The following is a 20,001-nucleotide window of genomic DNA, read 5'->3' as shown; positions in this document are numbered from 1 at the left end:
GCTCCTGTGGCTGCCACTTCTGCTTGGGACTTTAGAGACTTTATGTTACCAGGCATGCTGCTACGGCCTCTGATAACTTTGCCTTCACGGGACTGATGTTACAATGCAATAAAGGACTTCTTTTACAATTACCCAGCTTTTAGTCTTCGATGAAGATGTGCCAAAATCTCGGCACTAAACCTCCCTCAACTCAGCTCCAGCCATTTCCTCAAGTCTTGTCACTGGTCATGAGAGTGAAGAGTTTGGTTCTTGCCCCTCTCCTGGCCCTCAGAAGGATGTCAAAGATCATAGTGAGGTCTGACCTCAGTCTCATTTTCTTATGGCCGAATGGGCCAGGTGACCTCAGCCACTCCTCATATGGCCCCTCCAGACCCTTCCCCATCCTCATGGCCTCCTTTGGGCACTCCCTCGTAGTTTATTGGCTCTTTTATAATGTGGGTCCCATAAGGGGGCCATGTGGAGGGGGCCCCCCATGAGGGTCACACACACAGCGAAGTCGAATTGGAGATGGTTTGGTTCTGGCAACTGAGACCGGTGCTTGGGCAACAGCTCTCGCAAGGAGCAGGAGAAGCCTTGGTTTTGGGACAGAGCAAGGCGTGCCAGCAGCCCTCTGTTACATGGACAAAGCTGGTGTCTCTACCCAGACATCAAGTCAGGAAGAGCATGTATGGAAGGTCACATGAGTCACAGAATGCTGTGAACCTGAGCGGATCTTTGGAGCCCAGCAATGCCTTCGGCAGTTGATTTTCTGCACCCAGGAGAACATGGATACCCAGGGAATGATATTTGGAGCATTGCCCGGGGCTGAAGGCCAAGGACTAACCAGAAATTTCCAAGTACAGCTGAAAACATTCCTACATGGTGGCATTAGCAGTGAAGCCACAAGTCATTTGCACAGGGAAGATGGACACCTGGAACAAAACCTTTGAACATTTTGAAGCTGTTGAGTTTACAGGGACGGAGACTCCACTGCAGAGACTGAGTGTGTTACCAATCCTAATGTGTGACTCACCTCAGCCCTGTGTGTCTGGGCAGCAGCTGGGCCCTGCCAAGTACTGAGGGACTGTGTGAGGTTTGGATCACATCTCCTTGTGTCCAGGTGTGCAGGCCACACACCCTAGGGCATGAAATGAAGGAAGGCTAGGAAAAGATGAGGTTGTGGGCTGTCCCCAGGTGTTGTTGTTTCCCATTCCCACTCCTTTGGAGCAAAAGCCTCCATGATGGCATTTGGCTGCCAAGTAGCCAGGGATGTTTTTCATCAGCTCCAAGGGAAAAGGGCACAAAGGAAAATCCAGTGCAGTGTGCCCCACATATTGCTTTCTCCATCTTTTCCCTGAGCAGACTGGAGGAGTTGCCACAGAACAGACGACTCAGACGCCAAGGCTTGAATGCAGCACAACTTTAATAGGTTCAAGGAAGCAAAGGAGATGGCTCACAGAGAGCACCAGGAGCAGCCACTAAGATGGGGCTGCCATGTGGTGTTCTTTGGACTGCCCTGCAGTGGAAGGAAGGGAGACAGGTCCACACTGGACTGGCCTGGGGAGAGAGGGACAGAAAAGGAGAGGAGAGTAGAAGACGGAAGCGATGGTCCAAAGCTCTAAATACAACATCCTGAAGCTCTATCTCCTGTCCAGAGCCATGTTCTGAGGTCTTGGAGATTCTTGCCCAAAGATGTTGGCCTTAGTGTCTTTAGCAGGGACGACATCTGCTGCCACCGTAGCAGTTGGTGATGCAGGAGATGTCAAAGCCCCCAGAGCTGATGGGCACTCCGCCACAGCTGAGGATGTTGCCAACAGCAGCAGAGGTGGAGGATCCCACGGCAGTGTTCTGTGGGAAGGAGCTGAGGACGGGGCCGGGCAGGGTCACCAGCACAGCAGGCGGCTCAATGACGACGTGGGAGCTCTGGCACTGCCTGACACAGCACTCATTGCAGCTGCTGGCCAGCGGGCAGGGGCCGCAGGGCTGGCAGCAAGGGTCACAGGGCTTGCAGCAGGACATGGCTCGCGGTCACAGGTGCACCTGGCACAGAGGGCAGGGAGAAGCAGAAAGTGAGGACACATGAGAAGCAGCACTGCACCCAAACACCCTGGCACCATGACAACTCCCGGCCCACATTGCACTGCCCAGCTCAAAGCCCAGGAGACACCTCAGCCACGTCCCAGCCTCTTTTCCTCTGTCTGCACAAGACCTTCTCTCCCCTGCCCTCTCCCAGCACAAGCCGCTTCCAGCCCTGTGCTACGACAGCCCCTCTCAGCTGAGACCTCCAGCCAGGAAAGAGCTGGTCTTGAAGCAGCAGGATCAGGAGGAGAAGGAGAAGAGGCTTCCCACTCACCTGATTCCTGAGGAGGCAAAGCTGAGAGAAGTGGATGAGGGAGCACAGACTTGGGCTGCCTTTTATAGCAGTCCTGCACTGCCTCAGGCCCAGAGGCACCTTAGTGGAAGTCATAATTTTGTGACCAGCTCATGTCACAGTGTGAACCATCCCAGCTAATGGTAGAGGCTGTGTCCTGGTTTCCTGCACTTCTGCCTTTTCATTTCCTGGCTAATTCTGCATGCTTTCCTACATGAAGGGTCATTTCTCTAAGTGCTGGGATGAGAGATTCAAGGATTTCCTGGGCAAAAACAATGCTGGGTGCATTTAGAATGTTCAGAACGTCGTCTGGCAGCATCCTCTGTGGACAAATGTGTTCACCTGTGTAATTTCTGTGGGTTTCTCTTTGTCCAGGTTGTCAGGAAATGGGCATCAGTCTCATGCTTCTTGCCCACATGCCCATGGACTGCCACGTGAGGGGACATCATGACACATCATTTTCTCTTGCTTTTCCCATCTCTCCATGATGGTCACTCCCTGTTGCACGCAGATCTGCATCTGCTGGCAGGGTTGGAGCTTGTTGCTACTCTAACAGTGCTCAGAGAAAAATTGCATTGGCTTGATCACTGTGCATTCATTATCTCCCTGGCACCAAATGGGAACAAAATTCCCCCAGAGATAAAAAAAAATCCCCAAACAGCTAACCGCCAAGAGAAAGATTGAAGGAATGCAGTCGTTTCTCCCTGGAGATCTGGAGGCTTGTGGAGGACCTCATCACAGTATTTTAGTCATTAAATGGAATCTGCCAAGAGGACCGAGACTTTCTCAGCACAATCACGGAGTCCTAGAATCACAGAAGATGCTGAGTTGGAAGTGACCCATCAGGAGCATCAAGTCCAGCTCCCGGCCCTGCACAGGACACCCCAAGACTCCCACCAGGTACCTGAGAGTGTTGTCCAAAGACTTCTTGAGCTCTGTCAGGTTTGGTGCAGAGACCACTTCCCTGGGGAGCCTGTTCCAGTGCTCAATCACCAAATACCCTCTGGGTGAAGACTTTTCCTGGTACCCAACCTAAACTGTGGGAGTATGAATCCCCCCGGGCCAAATCCATCCAGGCCCAGGAATGCCCAGAGATGTGAGAACTGAATTGGAACCTTCAGAAAATCTAAAATACATCAATCAACAGAGACAGGAAGTAGACATACAAGTCTGGCTTTAAACCAATAGAGGATTTTTAAGTGCCTTAAAAATTAGAGCTTGTATTAGTACGTAAGAAAGAGACTTAGTTCCTAGTTTATAGTTCAGTGCTATTGCCTTTTGCAAAGTTAGTTAAATTCTGGTTGTAATAAAAATAATGTGAACTTGCTATGCATCCTTGGATAGAAGATACAAACTTATATGCGTAGAATTTGTGCTTGACTTAGTGTTTGTCTTTGCACATCAATCAAAACTTAGGATTGGCTCAGCAAGGATGTAGAAAATTTGTGTCTATATGTAATTGGCCATAAATAGAATAAAAACGTACCGCTCTGAGAACACACACACAGAGGACTCACAAACACTGATGCCGCTGTTGCTACAGCACGGACTGCTACTGATAGGACGCTCATGGGACACAGACTACTGAGGCCTCTGCTGCTCCTGTGGCTGCCACTTCTGCTTGGGACTTTAGAGACTTTATGTTACCAGGCTTCTGCATGCTGCTACGGCCTCTGATAACTTTGCCTTCACGGGACTGATGTTACAATGCAATAAAGGACTTCTTTTACAATTACCCAGCTTTTAGTCTTCGATGAAGATGTGCCAAAATCTCGGCACTAAACCTCCCTCAACTCAGTTCCAGCCATTTCCTCAAGTCTTGTCACTGGTCATGAGAGTGAAGAGTTTGGTTCTTGCCCCTCTCCTGGCCCTCAGAAGGATGTCAAAGATCATAGTGAGGTCTGACCTCAGTCTCATTTTCTTATGGCCGAATGGGCCAGGTGACCTCAGCCACTCCTCATATGGCCCCTCCAGACCCTTCCCCATCCTCATGGCCTCCTTTGGGCACTCCCTCGTAGTTTATTGGCTCTTTTATAATGTGGGTCCCATAAGGGGGCCATGTGGAGGGGGCCCCCCATGAGGGTCACACACACAGCGAAGTCGAATTGGAGATGGTTTGGTTCTGGCAACTGAGACCGGTGCTTGGGCAACAGCTCTCACAAGGAGCAGGAGAAGCCTTGGTTTTGGGACAGAGCAAGGCGTGCCAGCAGCCCTCTGTTACATGGACAAAGCTGGTGTCTCTACCCAGACATCAAGTCAGGAAGAGCATGTATGGAAGGTCACATGAGTCACAGAATGCTGTGAACCTGAGCGGATCTTTGGAGCCCAGCAATGCCTTCGGCAGTTGATTTTCTGCACCCAGGAGAACATGGATACCCAGGGAATGATATTTGGAGCATTGCCCGGGGCTGAAGGCCAAGGACTAACCAGAAATTTTCAAGTACAGCTGAAAACATTCCTACATGGTGGCATTAGCAGTGAAGCCACAAGTCATTTGCACAGGGAAGATGGACACCTGGAACAAAACCTTTGAACATTTTGAAGCTGTTGAGTTTACAGGGACGGAGACTCCACTGCAGAGACTGAGTGTGTTACCAATCCTAATGTGTGACTCACCTCAGCCCTGTGTGTCTGGGCAGCAGCTGGGCCCTGCCAAGTACTGAGGGACTGTGTGAGGTTTGGATCACATCTCCTTGTGTCCAGGTGTGCAGGCCACACACCCTAGGGCATGAAATGAAGGAAGGCTAGGAAAAGATGAGGTTGTGGGCTGTCCCCAGGTGTTGTTGTTTCCCATTCCCACTCCTTTGGAGCAAAAGCCTCCATGATGGCATTTGGCTGCCAAGTAGCCAGGGATGTTTTTCATCAGCTCCAAGGGAAAAGGGCACAAAGGAAAATCCAGTGCAGTGTGCCCCACATATTGCTTTCTCCATCTTTTCCCTGAGCAGACTGGAGGAGTTGCCACAGAACAGACGACTCAGACGCCAAGGCTTGAATGCAGCACAACTTTAATAGGTTCAAGGAAGCAAAGGAGATGGCTCACAGAGAGCACCAGGAGCAGCCACTAAGATGGGGCTGCCATGTGGTGTTCTTTGGACTGCCCTGCAGTGGAAGGAAGGGAGACAGGTCCACACTGGACTGGCCTGGGGAGAGAGGGACAGAAAAGGAGAGGAGAGTAGAAGACGGAAGCGATGGTCCAAAGCTCTAAATACAACATCCTGAAGCTCTATCTCCTGTCCAGAGCCATGTTCTGAGGTCTTGGAGATTCTTGCCCAAAGATGTTGGCCTTAGCGTCTTTAGCAGGGACGACATCTGCTGCCACCGTAGCAGTTGGTGATGCAGGAGATGTCAAAGCCCCCAGAGCTGATGGGCACTCCGCCACAGCTGAGGATGTTGCCAACAGCAGCAGAGGTGGAGGATCCCACGGCAGTGTTCTGTGGGAAGGAGCTGAGGACGGGGCCGGGCAGGGTCACCAGCACAGCAGGCGGCTCAATGACGACGTGGGAGCTCTGGCACTGCCTGACACAGCACTCATTGCAGCTGCTGGCCAGCGGGCAGGGGCCACAGGGCTGGCAGCAAGGGTCACAGGGCTTGCAGCAGGACATGGCTCGCGGTCACAGGTGCACCTGGCACAGAGGGCAGGGAGAAGCAGAAAGTGAGGACACATGAGAAGCAGCACTGCACCCAAACACCCTGGCACCATGACAACTCCCGGCCCACATTGCACTGCCCAGCTCAAAGCCCAGGAGACACCTCAGCCACGTCCCAGCCTCTTTTCCTCTGTCTGCACAAGACCTTCTCTCCCCTGCCCTCTCCCAGCACAAGCCGCTTCCAGCCCTGTGCTACGACAGCCCCTCTCAGCTGAGACCTCCAGCCAGGAAAGAGCTGGTCTTGAAGCAGCAGGATCAGGAGGAGAAGGAGAAGAGGCTTCCCACTCACCTGATTCCTGAGGAGGCAAAGGTGAGAGAAGTGGATGAGGGAGCACAGACTTGGGCTGCCTTTTATAGCAGTCCTGCACTGCCTCAGGCCCAGAGGCACCTTAGTGGAAGTCATAATTTTGTGACCAGCTCATGTCACAGTGTGAACCATCCCAGCTAATGGTAGAGGCTGTGTCCTGGTTTCCTGCACTTCTGCCTTTTCATTTCCTGGCTAATTCTGCATGCTTTCCTACATGAAGGGTCATTTCTCTAAGTGCTGGGATGAGAGATTCAAGGATTTCCTGGGCAAAAACAATGCTGGGTGCATTTAGAATGTTCAGAACGTCGTCTGGCAGCATCCTCTGTGGACAAATGTGTTCACCTGTGTAATTTCTGTGGGTTTCTCTTTGTCCAGGTTGTCAGGAAATGGGCATCAGTCTCATGCTTCTTGCCCACATGCCCATGGACTGCCACGTGAGGGGACATCATGACACATCATTTTCTCTTGCTTTTCCCATCTCTCCATGATGGTCACTCCCTGTTGCACGCAGATCTGCATCTGCTGGCAGGGTTGGAGCTTGTTGCTACTCTAACAGTGCTCAGAGAAAAATTGCATTGGCTTGATCACTGTGCATTCATTATCTCCCTGGCACCAAATGGGAACAAAATTCCCCCAGAGATAAAAAAAAATCCCCAAACAGCTAACCGCCAAGAGAAAGATTGAAGGAATGCAGTCGTTTCTCCCTGGAGATCTGGAGGCTTGTGGAGGACCTCATCACAGTATTTTAGTCATTAAATGGAATCTGCCAAGAGGACCGAGACTTTCTCAGCACAATCACGGAGTCCTAGAATCACAGAAGATGCTGAGTTGGAAGTGACCCATCAGGAGCATCAAGTCCAGCTCCCGGCCCTGCACAGGACACCCCAAGACTCCCACCAGGTACCTGAGAGTGTTGTCCAAAGACTTCTTGAGCTCTGTCAGGTTTGGTGCAGAGACCACTTCCCTGGGGAGCCTGTTCCAGTGCTCAATCACCAAATACCCTCTGGGTGAAGACTTTTCCTGGTACCCAACCTAAACTGTGGGAGTATGAATCCCCCCGGGCCAAATCCATCCAGGCCCAGGAATGCCCAGAGATGTGAGAACTGAATTGGAACCTTCAGAAAATCTAAAATACATCAATCAACAGAGACAGGAAGTAGACATACAAGTCTGGCTTTAAACCAATAGAGGATTTTTAAGTGCCTTAAAAATTAGAGCTTGTATTAGTACGTAAGAAAGAGACTTAGTTCCTAGTTTATAGTTCAGTGCTATTGCCTTTTGCAAAGTTAGTTAAATTCTGGTTGTAATAAAAATAATGTGAACTTGCTATGCATCCTTGGATAGAAGATACAAACTTATATGCGTAGAATTTGTGCTTGACTTAGTGTTTGTCTTTGCACATCAATCAAAACTTAGGATTGGCTCAGCAAGGATGTAGAAAATTTGTGTCTATATGTAATTGGCCATAAATAGAATAAAAACGTACCGCTCTGAGAACACACACACAGAGGACTCACAAACACTGATGCCGCTGTTGCTACAGCACGGACTGCTACTGATAGGACGCTCATGGGACACAGACTACTGAGGCCTCTGCTGCTCCTGTGGCTGCCACTTCTGCTTGGGACTTTAGAGACTTTATGTTACCAGGCTTCTGCATGCTGCTACGGCCTCTGATAACTTTGCCTTCACGGGACTGATGTTACAATGCAATAAAGGACTTCTTTTACAATTACCCAGCTTTTAGTCTTCGATGAAGATGTGCCAAAATCTCGGCACTAAACCTCCCTCAACTCAGTTCCAGCCATTTCCTCAAGTCTTGTCACTGGTCATGAGAGTGAAGAGTTTGGTTCTTGCCCCTCTCCTGGCCCTCAGAAGGATGTCAAAGATCATAGTGAGGTCTGACCTCAGTCTCATTTTCTTATGGCCGAATGGGCCAGGTGACCTCAGCCACTCCTCATATGGCCCCTCCAGACCCTTCCCCATCCTCATGGCCTCCTTTGGGCACTCCCTCGTAGTTTATTGGCTCTTTTATAATGTGGGTCCCATAAGGGGGCCATGTGGAGGGGGCCCCCCATGAGGGTCACACACACAGCGAAGTCGAATTGGAGATGGTTTGGTTCTGGCAACTGAGACCGGTGCTTGGGCAACAGCTCTCACAAGGAGCAGGAGAAGCCTTGGTTTTGGGACAGAGCAAGGCGTGCCAGCAGCCCTCTGTTACATGGACAAAGCTGGTGTCTCTACCCAGACATCAAGTCAGGAAGAGCATGTATGGAAGGTCACATGAGTCACAGAATGCTGTGAACCTGAGCGGATCTTTGGAGCCCAGCAATGCCTTCGGCAGTTGATTTTCTGCACCCAGGAGAACATGGATACCCAGGGAATGATATTTGGAGCATTGCCCGGGGCTGAAGGCCAAGGACTAACCAGAAATTTTCAAGTACAGCTGAAAACATTCCTACATGGTGGCATTAGCAGTGAAGCCACAAGTCATTTGCACAGGGAAGATGGACACCTGGAACAAAACCTTTGAACATTTTGAAGCTGTTGAGTTTACAGGGACGGAGACTCCACTGCAGAGACTGAGTGTGTTACCAATCCTAATGTGTGACTCACCTCAGCCCTGTGTGTCTGGGCAGCAGCTGGGCCCTGCCAAGTACTGAGGGACTGTGTGAGGTTTGGATCACATCTCCTTGTGTCCAGGTGTGCAGGCCACACACCCTAGGGCATGAAATGAAGGAAGGCTAGGAAAAGATGAGGTTGTGGGCTGTCCCCAGGTGTTGTTGTTTCCCATTCCCACTCCTTTGGAGCAAAAGCCTCCATGATGGCATTTGGCTGCCAAGTAGCCAGGGATGTTTTTCATCAGCTCCAAGGGAAAAGGGCACAAAGGAAAATCCAGTGCAGTGTGCCCCACATATTGCTTTCTCCATCTTTTCCCTGAGCAGACTGGAGGAGTTGCCACAGAACAGACGACTCAGACGCCAAGGCTTGAATGCAGCACAACTTTAATAGGTTCAAGGAAGCAAAGGAGATGGCTCACAGAGAGCACCAGGAGCAGCCACTAAGATGGGGCTGCCATGTGGTGTTCTTTGGACTGCCCTGCAGTGGAAGGAAGGGAGACAGGTCCACACTGGACTGGCCTGGGGAGAGAGGGACAGAAAAGGAGAGGAGAGTAGAAGACGGAAGCGATGGTCCAAAGCTCTAAATACAACATCCTGAAGCTCTATCTCCTGTCCAGAGCCATGTTCTGAGGTCTTGGAGATTCTTGCCCAAAGATGTTGGCCTTAGCGTCTTTAGCAGGGACGACATCTGCTGCCACCGTAGCAGTTGGTGATGCAGGAGATGTCAAAGCCCCCAGAGCTGATGGGCACTCCGCCACAGCTGAGGATGTTGCCAACAGCAGCAGAGGTGGAGGATCCCACGGCAGTGTTCTGTGGGAAGGAGCTGAGGACGGGGCCGGGCAGGGTCACCAGCACAGCAGGCGGCTCAATGACGACGTGGGAGCTCTGGCACTGCCTGACACAGCACTCATTGCAGCTGCTGGCCAGCGGGCAGGGGCCACAGGGCTGGCAGCAAGGGTCACAGGGCTTGCAGCAGGACATGGCTCGCGGTCACAGGTGCACCTGGCACAGAGGGCAGGGAGAAGCAGAAAGTGAGGACACATGAGAAGCAGCACTGCACCCAAACACCCTGGCACCATGACAACTCCCGGCCCACATTGCACTGCCCAGCTCAAAGCCCAGGAGACACCTCAGCCACGTCCCAGCCTCTTTTCCTCTGTCTGCACAAGACCTTCTCTCCCCTGCCCTCTCCCAGCACAAGCCGCTTCCAGCCCTGTGCTACGACAGCCCCTCTCAGCTGAGACCTCCAGCCAGGAAAGAGCTGGTCTTGAAGCAGCAGGATCAGGAGGAGAAGGAGAAGAGGCTTCCCACTCACCTGATTCCTGAGGAGGCAAAGGTGAGAGAAGTGGATGAGGGAGCACAGACTTGGGCTGCCTTTTATAGCAGTCCTGCACTGCCTCAGGCCCAGAGGCACCTTAGTGGAAGTCATAATTTTGTGACCAGCTCATGTCACAGTGTGAACCATCCCAGCTAATGGTAGAGGCTGTGTCCTGGTTTCCTGCACTTCTGCCTTTTCATTTCCTGGCTAATTCTGCATGCTTTCCTACATGAAGGGTCATTTCTCTAAGTGCTGGGATGAGAGATTCAAGGATTTCCTGGGCAAAAACAATGCTGGGTGCATTTAGAATGTTCAGAACGTCGTCTGGCAGCATCCTCTGTGGACAAATGTGTTCACCTGTGTAATTTCTGTGGGTTTCTCTTTGTCCAGGTTGTCAGGAAATGGGCATCAGTCTCATGCTTCTTGCCCACATGCCCATGGACTGCCACGTGAGGGGACATCATGACACATCATTTTCTCTTGCTTTTCCCATCTCTCCATGATGGTCACTCCCTGTTGCACGCAGATCTGCATCTGCTGGCAGGGTTGGAGCTTGTTGCTACTCTAACAGTGCTCAGAGAAAAATTGCATTGGCTTGATCACTGTGCATTCATTATCTCCCTGGCACCAAATGGGAACAAAATTCCCCCAGAGATAAAAAAAAATCCCCAAACAGCTAACCGCCAAGAGAAAGATTGAAGGAATGCAGTCGTTTCTCCCTGGAGATCTGGAGGCTTGTGGAGGACCTCATCACAGTATTTTAGTCATTAAATGGAATCTGCCAAGAGGACCGAGACTTTCTCAGCACAATCACGGAGTCCTAGAATCACAGAAGATGCTGAGTTGGAAGTGACCCATCAGGAGCATCAAGTCCAGCTCCCGGCCCTGCACAGGACACCCCAAGACTCCCACCAGGTACCTGAGAGTGTTGTCCAAAGACTTCTTGAGCTCTGTCAGGTTTGGTGCAGAGACCACTTCCCTGGGGAGCCTGTTCCAGTGCTCAATCACCAAATACCCTCTGGGTGAAGACTTTTCCTGGTACCCAACCTAAACTGTGGGAGTATGAATCCCCCCGGGCCAAATCCATCCAGGCCCAGGAATGCCCAGAGATGTGAGAACTGAATTGGAACCTTCAGAAAATCTAAAATACATCAATCAACAGAGACAGGAAGTAGACATACAAGTCTGGCTTTAAACCAATAGAGGATTTTTAAGTGCCTTAAAAATTAGAGCTTGTATTAGTACGTAAGAAAGAGACTTAGTTCCTAGTTTATAGTTCAGTGCTATTGCCTTTTGCAAAGTTAGTTAAATTCTGGTTGTAATAAAAATAATGTGAACTTGCTATGCATCCTTGGATAGAAGATACAAACTTATATGCGTAGAATTTGTGCTTGACTTAGTGTTTGTCTTTGCACATCAATCAAAACTTAGGATTGGCTCAGCAAGGATGTAGAAAATTTGTGTCTATATGTAATTGGCCATAAATAGAATAAAAACGTACCGCTCTGAGAACACACACACAGAGGACTCACAAACACTGATGCCGCTGTTGCTACAGCACGGACTGCTACTGATAGGACGCTCATGGGACACAGACTACTGAGGCCTCTGCTGCTCCTGTGGCTGCCACTTCTGCTTGGGACTTTAGAGACTTTATGTTACCAGGCTTCTGCATGCTGCTACGGCCTCTGATAACTTTGCCTTCACGGGACTGATGTTACAATGCAATAAAGGACTTCTTTTACAATTACCCAGCTTTTAGTCTTCGATGAAGATGTGCCAAAATCTCGGCACTAAACCTCCCTCAACTCAGTTCCAGCCATTTCCTCAAGTCTTGTCACTGGTCATGAGAGTGAAGAGTTTGGTTCTTGCCCCTCTCCTGGCCCTCAGAAGGATGTCAAAGATCATAGTGAGGTCTGACCTCAGTCTCATTTTCTTATGGCCGAATGGGCCAGGTGACCTCAGCCACTCCTCATATGGCCCCTCCAGACCCTTCCCCATCCTCATGGCCTCCTTTGGGCACTCCCTCGTAGTTTATTGGCTCTTTTATAATGTGGGTCCCATAAGGGGGCCATGTGGAGGGGGCCCCCCATGAGGGTCACACACACAGCGAAGTCGAATTGGAGATGGTTTGGTTCTGGCAACTGAGACCGGTGCTTGGGCAACAGCTCTCGCAAGGAGCAGGAGAAGCCTTGGTTTTGGGACAGAGCAAGGCGTGCCAGCAGCCCTCTGTTACATGGACAGAGCTGGTGTCTCTACCCAGACATCAAGTCAGGAAGAGCATGTATGGAAGGTCACATGAGTCACAGAATGCTGTGAACCTGAGCGGATCTTTGGAGCCCAGCAATGCCTTCGGCAGTTGATTTTCTGCACCCAGGAGAACATGGATACCCAGGGAATGATATTTGGAGCATTGCCCGGGGCTGAAGGCCAAGGACTAACCAGAAATTTCCAAGTACAGCTGAAAACATTCCTACATGGTGGCATTAGCAGTGAAGCCACAAGTCATTTGCACAGGGAAGATGGACACCTGGAACAAAACCTTTGAACATTTTGAAGCTGTTGAGTTTACAGGGATGGAGACTCCACTGCAGAGACTGAGTGTGTTACCAATCCTAATGTGTGACTCACCTCAGCCCTGTGTGTCTGGGCAGCAGCTGGGCCCTGCCAAGTGCTGAGGGACTGTGTGAGGTTTGGATCACATCTCCTTGTGTCCAGGTGTGCAGGCCACACACCCTAGGGCAGGAAATGAAGGAAGGCTAGGAAAAGATGAGGTTGTGGGCTGTCCCCAGGTGGTGTTGTTTCCCATTCCCACTCCTTTGGAGCAAAAGCCTCCATGATGGCCTTTGGCTGCCAAGTAGCCAGGGATGTTTTTCATCAGCTCCAAGGGAAAAGGGCACAAAGGAAAATCCAGTGCAGTGTGCCCCACATATTGCTTTCTCCATCTTTTCCCTGAGCAGACTGGAGGAGTTGCCACAGAACAGACGACTCAGACGCCAAGGCTTGAATGCAGCACAACTTTAATAGGTTCAAGGAAGCAAAGGAGATGGCTCACAGAGAGCACCAGGAGCAGCCACTAAGATGGGGCTGCCATGTGGTGTTCTTTGGACTGCCCTGCAGTGGAAGGAAGGGAGACAGGTCCACACTGGACTGGCCTGGGGAGAGAGGGACAGAAAAGGAGAGGAGAGTAGAAGACGGAAGCGATGGTCCAAAGCTCTAAATACAACATCCTGAAGCTCTATCTCCTGTCCAGAGCCATGTTCTGAGGTCTTGGAGATTCTTGCCCAAAGATGTTGGCCTTAGCGTCTTTAGCAGGGACGACATCTGCTGCCACCGTAGCAGTTGGTGATGCAGGAGATGTCAAAGCCCCCAGAGCTGATGGGCACTCCGCCACAGCTGAGGATGTTGCCAACAGCAGCAGAGGTGGAGGATCCCACGGCAGTGTTCTGTGGGAAGGAGCTGAGGACGGGGCCCGGCAGGGTCACCAGCACAGCAGGCGGCTCAATGACGACGTGGGAGCTCTGGCACTGCCTGACACAGCACTCATTGCAGCTGCTGGCCAGCGGGCAGGGGCCGCAGGGCTGGCAGCAAGGGTCACAGGGCTTGCAGCAGGACATGGCTCGTGGTCACAGGTGCACCTGGCACAGAGGGCAGGGAGAAGCAGAAAATGAGGACACATGGGAAGCAGCACTGCACCCAAACACCCTGGCACCATGACAACTCCCGGCCCACATTGCACTGCCCAGCTCAAAGCCCAGGAGACACCTCAGCCAAGTCCCAGCCTCTTTTCCTCTGTCTGCACAAGACCTTCTCTCCCCTGCCCTCTCCCAGCACAAGCCGCTTCCAGCGCTGTGCCACGACAGCCCCTCTCAGCTGAGACCTCCAGCCAGGAAAGCGCTGGTCTTGAAGCAGCAGGATCAGGAGGAGAAGGAGAAGAGGCTTCCCACTCACCTGATTCCTGAGGAGGCAAAGGTGAGAGAAGTGGATGAGGTAGCACAGACTTGGGCTGCCTTTTATAGCAGTCCTGCACTGCCTCAGGCCCAGAGGCACCTTAGTGGAAGTCATAATTTTGTGACCAGCTCATGTCAAATGTGCATCATCCCAGCTAACGATGTGGGGTGTGTCCTGGTTTCCTGCACTTCTGCCTTTTCATTTCCTGGCTAATTCCGCATGCTTTCCTATATGAAGGTCTCCTTCTGTACGTGCTGGTTTGAGAGGTTCAATGATTTCCAAGGAAGAAAGATGTCAACACAGGCTGAAGTCTCTGATCAAGGGCCAGTGGCATCCCATTTAGACAGCTGATGTTCATCTGTGCCATTCCTGTGGGTTTATTTTTGTCCAAGAGTTCAGGAAATGGGCGCTACTCTTGTGCTTCACTTCCACGTGCCCAAGGCATCCTATGTGAGCGGACATGATTGACCTCCACAACTGAGTTCCCAGTTGGTGATGTGTCTTGGCCTTATATGAGTGCATAAGTTTTTGTTTGGCTCCACACAAATACGCATAAGCATGTGTGTGTCAGTCTGAGCTCAGGAACCTTCTTCCTGACTGCATGTGCAGGTCAGGGCCAAGGGACTCTCATCTAGTGTCTCCTTGAGCCCCAAAATGTTGCCAGTTGCGCTTGTAGAAGGAGCCAGTTTCCATCTGAATGGTGCAGCTTTCAGCATTGCCGAGAAGTGTCCAGAGAACTGAAACACAGCCTCCTGCACCCTTCGTTTCTTGCTTTATGTTCACAAAGGAAGGCCAATAAATCCTGCTGGCCTCTGCAGGCTGTCATCCCTGAATCAATCCCTTCTGGTACAGGGTTGCTGCTGACCAGGCTGGGGCACAGCCTCCTCATGTCAGGGCCAATGCAAGATGCACTTCTACAGCTCAGCAACCTGGTGCTGAGGGAAGGGTTGAGACTTTCCTACATGTGTGTATTGAACTGAAGGCACCATGTTCACGTATTGCTGTGAGATGTAGGAGAGTTTCTCTTGAGGAGTCAACAGCTTTGAGTCAAACTCCTTGGGTTTTCTAGCCCAGGTTTTCTATACCCCCCCAAAAAACCCCTGAGTCTCAGGGCCTAGCAATTGTGTCTTGGGAGCAGGAAAATGTGACTTAGGACAAACTGATAAATTCCTGCTGTATTTTCTTATGCAGGTCCAGCAGTATTGCACAGAAAGAAACTGTGGCATACTGACTGCAACCCCCCATTCTGCATCCCACTGTGCTGCTTAAGGGTGGGGGAAACAGAAGAATCAGGAATGTATGAGAGGAAAAGAGTGAAAAAGGTGGGGATAGAATGAAGGCATTTTAGTGCCTTTTTTTTTTTTTTTCTGTTTCTCACAATACGATGAATATTCTCCAAGTCAAGCCTGGTTTTTCCTCTGATGGTAATGGTGAGTAATCCCACTGTCTTTACCTTAATTCACAACCTTTTTCAAGTTACTTTCCCATGACCCATAAAAGATGGAGAGTGAGATATCAACTGGGTGCATCTGAACGCTAGTTAAGGTCTCTGTTGTTTTGTAACAATTATGGCTAATAGATCTGTCTTTAGTGGTTTTCATTTACATGGGTTTTTTCTGATTCCTGTGTGCCAGCAGGAGCAAATCTCTTTCTCCCACTCTTCCCCTCAGAGGGCAGTGGGCAATGCTGTCATTTGGCTTTCGTGCCTGGGCATGGGAGCTAGTGGCATGTTTACAGGCACAGGCAGAGCTCAGCACAACAACCACCTGCCATAGCCACAATTGAACAAGTAGACCTTTAAAGCAAATGTCAGGGAAAAGCTGTAAAAGTGAGCTGCTGTGCTGATGGTCTGCTTTCTTTGTTTCCCTCTGACTCTGTTAGAAAACATCTCACATCAGAATAGATGACAAAGAAGAAGCAGCGGCTTCCTCAGTTGTCTCAACACCCCTCCACACACTTTTTTTCCCGAAACCATTCATCCTCCATTACCAGTACTTTCCAGCCCATCCACTCTCTGTGTTTCCCAGACAGGTCTTTCAGACTGTCTTAACTTTCTTGTAGTCCCTAATTTCTGAGGTTCAAGCATTAGGGCTGCTCCCCATGAGCTCCAGGCTCTCCTGTCCCAGAAGTGCTCTGTCTGACGGGAGTTGGGGATGTGCTATCTGCAGGACACCTCAGCCCTGCAGATGTGTGCAGTGAATGGCTGGGGCTGCACAGGGCACTACATGGCTGTGCCAGTGGAGCAGGGCACCTGCCCAAGGTATCCTTGGCCTTCCATGCCCCCTTGTCTGGGACATAGGGGGAAAGTGAGGCAGATGCTCTAGGTTCAAGCCAAGGTGATTTCTCCTTCATGGCCATTTTCTGTCTGAGAACTTTTCTCCAACACAGGTCAATCCACAGCAAGAAGGAATTCCTTGTGTGCTTGGGGAGCTGCTGAAGCTCCCAGTGCCTCCTAGAGGTCCTAATCCCCCCCAAAATAATAAAAGGATCCACTACCACCAAGGGTTTCCCCTTTCTCACAGGACATGTTTAGTGTGGATCCAGACAGGAAAGGACCACACTGTCCCAGTTTAGAGACAAGTTTAGGAGAAAAACACTCTGGAATGAGTGTTTACTCTAAAGAAAAAAAAGTTCCAACCGCTTTCCACCAATAAGAAATGAAGACTAGTGAATTAAAGTGAAAAAAACCCAACCATTTATTGACAGAGTGCCCACACAACAAGGGAAAAGGTGTAAGGTGAGTGTCATGGGTTGGAAACAGACACACGACACCAAAACTTCTTGAGTTCTGAGCAACAGCCTCGATTTATTGTTCCAAGCTCCCTTTTATAGTGAGTTTGAATTTCCCTGGCTTGGAAAGCCTATTGACTAGGAATCTCTGCACTGCCCAGATCTCTGGCCAGTGATGTGTCTGCATCCAGGGCTTGGATGGGGTTGGCTGAGGTCTTTGCTCCCCTAGGGACTTCTAGAACAAGGCAAGTAAGCCAAATCGGGTCTGTTATGATAAGACTCATTATGTCCAGCTGTAAACCAGCTGTACATTGCTACAAAAACGTAAATAAATGTTAGATATGGAACTGTCAGACCTTCCCCCCTTCCCCCCATCCTTCCCCCCCCCCCAACAGAACAAAAACCCAAAATGCCAGGGAAAGAAAAAAAACCAAAACAGCCTTCCACAGGGTGGGAAGAAAAAATAGCCTCTGGCTTCTGTCTCAGGGGGAAAAAATCTCAAAGTTTCACACAGCTTCTTGGGCAAATAGATGGGAACCTGGTGAATCTCTGGTTTTGGTCCCCTCTTCGCAGCAGATGAAGCAGGTGGTCTAGGTGGGCGTTGTCCCTCCAGCTTGGCTTTCTCCAGGGTCCGGGGCAGAAACAGAGTGGCCCCTCGCCTTTCCCACCAGTCCTGGCCAAGTCTTGTCCTGCTGGTCATCCTCCCTGATCTCAGACCAAAAAGAAATTGTGCAACTTCACTTTAAAAAAGCTGCTGAAGGATTCCTGAAGCAGCTTTTCTAAGGCAAGGGAAGGGAAAAAACCTTCTTTCCTAAACTAACAAAAACCCAAGCTAGCCAAGCAAAGAAGTCAGACCACTCAGCACTCCAGACACTTGCAGAGTGAGCCTCAGAAAAAGCAACAGAAGACCCCAAGGCTCCCCCTTCCCCATAGACCCACCTTAGACATAAAGCAAGCATTTTTTGGACAAGAAAGAGATGATAACAGGATAGACTAATCATAAAACCACCCCAAGACACAAACACAGCCAGAAACTGGAAAGAAGTAGCTTTTAATGAGTCTAAAGAGAAAAATCAATTTTGGTGAGGAGACTAGAGTGAAAAATGCAGCATTGGAAGCCAAAGGTCAATGCCCAACAGAGGCAGAAGTGACAGAAGTCTGCTCCAGGGTGGTCTAAATAAGCATCAAGGATGAAAGAGGCATAAAATACAAAAAGGAAAGGTGAGAAAAGAGAAATCAAAGGAAAGGAATAAGAGACACAGACCATGTTTTCAGAGTATCAATGCAGGCCCCTTCGAAAAAGCTTACATGCATGGAAGCAGGACAAGCACATCCTTAGCCCAACTGAAAGCCACAGGCACAATCTCTTCATTGGAGACTGGAATCAACTTCTGGGCTGCTTGTCTGGTCAATCACTGCAGTCTTTCATAAGGGGGGCGTCACGGGCTGCCACCATAGCAGCTGGTGATGCAGGAGATGTCAAAGCCCCCAGAGCTGATGGGCACTCCCTCACAGCTGAGGATGCTGCCCACAGCAGCAGAGGTGGAGGATCCCACGGCAGTGTTCTGTGGGAAGGAGCTGAGGACGGGGCCGGGCAGGGTCACCAGCACAGCAGGCGGCTCAATGACGACGTGGGAGCTCTGGCACTGCCTGACACAGCACTCATTGCAGCTGCTGGCCAGCGGGCAGGGGCCGCAGGGCTGGCAGCAAGGGTCACAGGGCCGGCACTGCTGGCACTTCTCTGGGCAGGACATGGCTGGATCTTGGAGCTGCACCTGGCACAGAGGGCAGGGAGGAAGCAGAGCACATGCACACCTGAGACTCAGCCCACAAGAAAACCCCCAGCCAGACAAGGCCCCTGCTGCCTGCGCAGCTCCAGGCTGTGCAGACCCAAACTGGGGATCCTTGCCTGAGCCCAGCACGGTCCTTCTGAGCTCAGCCAGGCCCAGCCCTGCTCCTGTCTAATCTGGATGGAAATCAGCACCTCAGCCCAGCCCCAGCCTCTGCCAGAACACACGGTCTCCCCTCTGCCCACACCACCACCATTGCAGAACACTCCCAGAAGGACAAGGCGCAGGAACAAGGCCTGGAAAGTTCAGTGCTGTCTTAGAGGGCGTGGAGGAGAAAGGGACTTGCAACTCACCTGGTTCCCAAGGAGGTGGAGGTGACAGGAGTGGTTGAGAGAGCCAGCAGTTAGGCTGCCTTTTATCCTGGCCCCACAGTGCCTCAGGGCCCAGCGTCCATTCCGCATAAGTGACGATATTCTTGCATGATTCCAAATGAACGGAAACATCTCTGGGAAAGGTGTGGCATGACTTGGTTTTTCCCTCTAAAATGACTTTGCATTTCCAGGCCTACATCATAACTATTCCCTCATGAGCACATTTTCAGAGAACGGGTATGTGATATTCCATGTCTCCAGGGGAGAGGAATGTGTCATTGTGGGCAGGAGATATGAACAAAGTGCACAATGGATCCAAAGAATGGCAGGTGATGCCACCCCAGAGCACTCTGTCGGAGATTTACTGTGTTCTGGTGGCTCTGTGTGGATGAGGCAGTCCTGTGGCCACACCGACCTTTGTCCAGAACTAGGAGGTATGGCAAAATGATGCTGTCAAAGAAAATGAGGCATGTGGACAAAAATGTTTGACCATGTCTGGGAGTTGGAGGCCAGAAGATGGGAGAGTTGCTCCGCTCCAACACCCAGAAGCATCCAAAACAGTGGGAGGATGGCTTTGGTTGTGTCCTCATGCTTAGTTCATCCTCTGAAGCCCCTCAGCCCTGCCTGCCTGGCTGGAAGCTGAGAAGAAGGCTAATGTGAGGCATGTGTTGGAAGAGAGGAGGTTCGGGACTATCCCCAGGCACTGCTGTTTCCCATTCTCTCTCAGGTGAGATTTTGCCATCTTCGCCTCCAGATGCACACTATTTTGGGGAAGCACGAATGTGTTTGTGAGATCCAACAGAAAAGAGACAAATGTCCAACCCGAATTGCCCACCCTTGGTTTCGTCCAGATTTTGCCCTGAACTAAATGGAAAATGTCCGACACAAGAAAAGAGAATGCAGAGGGCCATGTTTG

General features: G+C 50.7%; 4 pseudogenes; all 4 read right to left on the bottom strand.

The window, feature by feature from the left end:
• Nucleotides 1–1,689: 1,689 nt before the first annotated feature.
• LOC136301828 (feather keratin Cos2-2-like) lies at nucleotides 1,690–2,465 on the bottom strand (annotated as a pseudogene).
• A 3,178-nt stretch (nucleotides 2,466–5,643) lies between these two features.
• LOC136301825 (feather keratin Cos2-2-like) lies at nucleotides 5,644–6,419 on the bottom strand (annotated as a pseudogene).
• Nucleotides 6,420–9,597: 3,178 nt separating this feature from the next.
• On the bottom strand, nucleotides 9,598–10,373 carry LOC136301826 (feather keratin Cos2-2-like; annotated as a pseudogene).
• Nucleotides 10,374–13,551: 3,178 nt separating this feature from the next.
• On the bottom strand, nucleotides 13,552–14,327 carry LOC136301829 (feather keratin Cos2-2-like; annotated as a pseudogene).
• Between the last annotated feature and the right edge of the window lie 5,674 nt (nucleotides 14,328–20,001).

The sequence above is a fragment of the Chamaea fasciata genome, unplaced genomic scaffold, assembly GCF_029207755.1.
Source record: "Chamaea fasciata isolate MVZ Bird 193981 ecotype frontalis unplaced genomic scaffold, bChaFas1.0.hap1 SCAF_27, whole genome shotgun sequence".
NCBI classification, from domain to species: domain Eukaryota; kingdom Metazoa; phylum Chordata; class Aves; order Passeriformes; family Sylviidae; genus Chamaea; species Chamaea fasciata.
The sequence above is the reverse complement of the archived record's forward strand: the minus strand, read 5'-3'. Positions and strand labels throughout refer to the sequence as shown.